We start from the raw sequence: 5,007 nt of genomic DNA on the forward strand, positions 1-5,007 counted from the left end.
AGGGCTGAGGTGGGGGCCCAGGAGGGGGTCGGGGTGGCGCTGGGGAGCCTGTAACTCAGCTCCACTACCCAGGGTTCGTGGATCCCGCAGGCCTAGGAAGCTCCCCTGGATCCTGGTCCTCATGGGTCTGGCCCGGGCTGGGCCCGGCCTGCAGGCTGGGGAGGGGGGAGGCGGGAAGAGCAGATGGACGGCTTCCAGGGCCTTCCTTCCCCACGGGCAGGGTGGCCACAGGCCCTCGGAGGAGCTCCCCACTCCATTAGCAGGCCTGGCAGGAGTCAGGCGATCCGCAGATGCAGAACTGGAGCTCTGCTGCTCTGAGGAGCTGACAACGCAGGTGCCTCTCCTTCCCTGGACCCTGCCAGCCTTCCCTGGGGCCGGAGCCAGCGTGGGCAGAGGGGTGGTCAAGATGTGCCCCGGGGACTTTGAGGGGTTGCAGGCCAGCCGAGGGGCCCGCGGGGATGGGGGCTGCAGAGAATGATGGGGGATTCGAACTCACAAAGGGGGCTCATGCTGTGCCCCTGTGGAAATCGGTGGGGGCTGCCTTGGCGGATGAGGTCCTGAGTTAGGCAGTGGGGACCCCATCGTCAAAGTGGGGGTCCCCAAGGCACTGCATTGGCTCCCCAAACCCAAGGCTTCACCTGGTCAAACAGGTGGGAGAGAGGGGTGCTTATCCCGGGCCCTGATGTGAGCGGACGCCTCGCCTTCGCCCAGACTCAGGCGTCTCTGGTTGAGGCCTCCTGCTTGCATCCCCAGAACACCCCAGCCTGGGGCCAGGGAACCCCCGGGGAACAGTGTCCAAGTCTGGTCAGCAGGGAGGGGCTGGGAGTGGGGGACCCAACACCCTCTCCTGTGACGCTCCAGTCACAGCCCCAGCTTTGCGCCCTCAGAGGTACCACCTCGAGCAGACGACAGAGCCTCCCTGAAGGACGTCACCCCCACAGCCCTTTCCTCCTGGCCGCTGTGATGTTAAACCAGCACGTCCCAAAGTGTGGCTGGCTGCTGGGCTGCCAGGGCGGGAATGCTGGGGGCGCTGGGGACGGGGCAGCGCCGGCGATGATTTCCCTCGTGTCCGTTTATCTAATATTTCTCATTTCCTTTGAAAAGAATATGCCACCGCCACACGAAACCTTCAGTTTTGCAAATGCTGGTGTTAAAGTCAAGGCTAAGTTGGAAAAAAGAGAAACAGGAAAACGTGATCTAAATAAAATCATAATGCAAGCGGGACCGGTGGTATTCGTTCCTGGTCTGTCCCCGTCCAAGACAACCCCGTAAGAGCAGGGACCTCATCGGCAGTGTCTCCACTTGTGTCGCAGTGCTTGGGACAGTGCTTGCGTGGCACATAATAGGTGCTCAGTATATACTGGTTGAATGAATAGTAAAAATCAAGAAAACCACACTCAAATGTCTGCCTTTGAGCAAATAATGGAATTACATACATGAAATTCCCAGCAGCGCCCAGCACATAAGAAGTGCTAGAAAGGGGGCACCTGGGGGGTTCAGTCGGTTAAGCATCTGCCTTCGGCTCAGGTCGTGATCTCAGGGTCCTGGGATAGAGCCTTGCATCGGGCTTCCTACTCCGTGGGGAGTCTGCTTCTCCCTCTCCCCCTGTGATCGCTCTTGCTCTCACTCTCTCTCAAATAAAAATTTTTAATTAAAAAAAAGAAGTGCTAAAAAATATTCACGCATGCTCTTATTCCTGTAATAATTATTATTATTTACAAGCGCAAACAAATAGGCATTCCGGCCAAGCGCTGACTAGCTGAGCATTAAACTCAAGATACGCCCAAGGCTGGATATCACCATCCTAGGGTGGACTTCTGGGATGTAAAGACAAATCTGAAAAAAAAAAAAAAAAAAAAAAAGACAAATCTGAAAACCTATTAAAACGTATTGCTGGGGCGCCTGGGTGCCTCAGGGGTTGAGCGTCTGCTTTCAACTCGGGGCCTGATGCTGGAGTCCCAGGGTCGAGTCCCACATCGGGCTCCCCGCATGGAGCCTACTTCTCCCTCTGCCTGGGTCTCTGCCTCTCTCTCTGTGTCTCTCATGAATAAATTTTAAAAATCTAAAAAAAACAAAACAAAACAAAAAAAACACCTTTCATTGCTGTCACAGTCTTATTATCCACAGTTACAGCAGGCAAATCTTTCAGGCTGAACACTTGAGTGAGGGACAGTTTCTCCACTTCGTCAGCTGCGAACGTGCTCCCACAGTCAATGAGTCTCTGTGGCGGTTCTAAAACACGGCCCCGAATTTTTTCAGGGGGTTAGGAGGTGGCGTCTGTCTCTCTGCTTTTCTGAGTCTGGGCAGGTTTGTGGCGGCTTCAACTGACCGAGTGGAGCAGGAGGGAGGCCGGGGTGTAAGAGGCAGTGTTTGCCGAGACGCTCACTGGGGCGCCCGAGACACGAGAGACGTCCCAATGTCCTGAGGCAGCCGTGCTCCGAGGCCGGTGAGCTGAGAGCTGGGCCCAGCCTCTGAGCCCTTCCAGCCCAGGCACCAGATATGCGAGGAAAGCAGCTTCCCTGTCCCCGTCTCTGTCCACCGCGTCCCTCTGTCCTTCAGACCTTGGAGCTGAGGACCCGGACATCGCGGAGCAGAGACAAGCAGTCCCTGTGGCTCCCGTCTGACTTTCGGAGCAGGATATTATGACATTATGAGCATAATGAGGTGGTTGCGAATTTACACCCCTAAGATCAGGGTGGTTGGTTAGGCAGCGATGGACGTGGAGCCGCGGCTCACTTGACACCGCGGCATTTCAATGGTGTTACTCTTTCTGCAGAAACGAAAATCCGTTTCCCACTTGCACCCCAACTTGAACGTTCACAGTAATTATTTCTGATCATCTCGGTCATTGTGCCGTGATCTGATCCTCACGGTGGCATTTTCCTTGTAAGGTAACTGTTGTGAAAGGCTGTGCATTTCTCCTTGGACTCGCCTGGGAGGACGCCAACCAATTTACCAACCACATGCGGGACTTTCCATTCCGAGCTACATCCAGAAGGTTTTCCTATATTTGCAAGTGAATGTGCAGATGGAAGCACACGCTGCGAACGCAAAGCCCTGCTTGGTTCCGGACATGGTTACGCTCGGTGGGCAAAATACTCCCGGCTGGGAGATGCACACACACCAGTGCCACGGAAGTTAAGAGTTTGGATACTCAGCTTTTCTGAAGACCAAGACCCCAGCAGAACGTGGAAACAATGCTGTATTGTCATCATTGTTCTAATATCTGCGTGGGTCCTTGGGGAGGGAGGCAAGGTAGGGGGGACAGGAGGAGAAACCGAGGCTCACCGTCCCCTGGCAAACACAAGAAACTGGTAAATGGCTGTCGGGTGAGTCACGATCTCCCAACAGCCTCCTTGCCTCCGAACAGCAATAATGGGGGCACAACCCAGAGCGGCCCCCCCGGTTGACCTGTTTCCAGTAGACCTGCTATTGGCTTTTAATGCCCAAACATCCTCTAGATCCCTGAGGATAGGGCCGCCTCCCCTCAGGTCTTCCCAGGGTGGACCGTGTCGTGTTTTGTCCCCTGCAGAGCCGAGTCAGGTCTGCTCAGACCACCGCCCTCCTGCCAGGGACAGCTGTGTCCCCTTAGGCCCTCCAGGACATGGTTATACCCATCCAGTGCCCCCACAGTGGGCTGTGTTCTCTCAGAATCCCCGAGCTTCCTAAAACACACGTACAGTTTGTTTTTCAGCTAATTATAAAAGAAAATGTACAGTCACGTCCCCATAACTCCATACATTTCTAACAAAACAATGTGAGTCAAGTCTCAAATGAGCATCTCAGAGACGATGGGTAAGGCCCCACGCAGCCTCATGCAGACATTTGGAAAACCTGCCTGGAGCTTGCAAATGAGACGGGGTGGTGGCGGGGGTGGGGGTGGGGGTGGGGCTGGGGCTGGGGTGCTCCGGAGGTACAAAACGATGGCAGGGATCCTCCAGGCTAACAACTTAGTATCCAGGGAGTGATGTTTGCGGCATTTTCCAAATGCTCTGCTGTTCCAAGGCACTTTCCTGTGCCTCTGAGATTGCTTGGGTGCATGCAGTCGGTGGACATTAAAATGTTTTTATGTTTTTTATTTTTTTAATGTTTATCCCTGGAAGTCATGGGAAACAGGCATCTTCCTGCAGACCAGCTGCTTTTCAGCGGCACTGGGGACTACCCAGGCAGGAATCGCTTCATTTCTCCCGGTTTAGGGGCAGCAGCACCCCCTGGCGGCCCGCAAGCCTCCAGCCCATCTGCAGATGCTCAAGGGAAGAGAGAGGGGGTCCCAAGGGAAGCTGGGACCTGACCCGCAGCCCACATGAAGGAAGGGGGTGGGGGGTCTCAGGCCCTGTGAGCGGGGCCTGGCACTCCTATTTCCACCCTACAGGGCCCAGTTTCTTGTGTTGGCCTTTGATGAATGTCTTTTTTATTCCCCACTGGGCACCTACATCCCTTTTTTAAGAAAAAAAAAAAAAAAAAACCTCCATTTTCCACTGGGGAACCCCCTACGCTGAAGTCATATAGGTCTTGAGGGTCAGTCCCCTAGCCCCACACATCTCGTGCACAGTGATTTGATGACGGAGGAGCATGTGACCCAAATCTGTCCAGTGAGAGCCAGGCCTGAGGCTTTCTTGCTGCAGCTAAAAAGAAACATTTCCTTTTCCACTAAGGCTGCTAAGTGGTCCATGGTATATCAGCCCAGCGTCTGGGTGAGTGGTCTCTGGTTGTAGGGGAGTCTTCTTGCAAATAAAGCTCTTCTCCGTACAAAAGCAGATTTTAGAGAGGAAATGGGGCAATCTTAATGAAAAATATTTGAGCAGCTGGATCCAGCAGTACCTGAAGCCGCCTGCTCCAGGGCATTTTCAGTTAAGTGAACCAATTAAATTTTTTTTTCTCTTCAGCCAGTGGGGAATTGGAGAATAATGCTCCCTGCCTGATGTGGGCCAGTCCCTAATTTCTCTCTTCCCTCCCCGACAAATGTCCTCATTGCTGTCCTCATTGTTTGCAAACTCAGAGGCCATG

Source organism: Canis lupus, chromosome 1 (genome assembly GCF_048164855.1).
Source record: "Canis lupus baileyi chromosome 1, mCanLup2.hap1, whole genome shotgun sequence".
Taxonomy (NCBI): domain Eukaryota; kingdom Metazoa; phylum Chordata; class Mammalia; order Carnivora; family Canidae; genus Canis; species Canis lupus.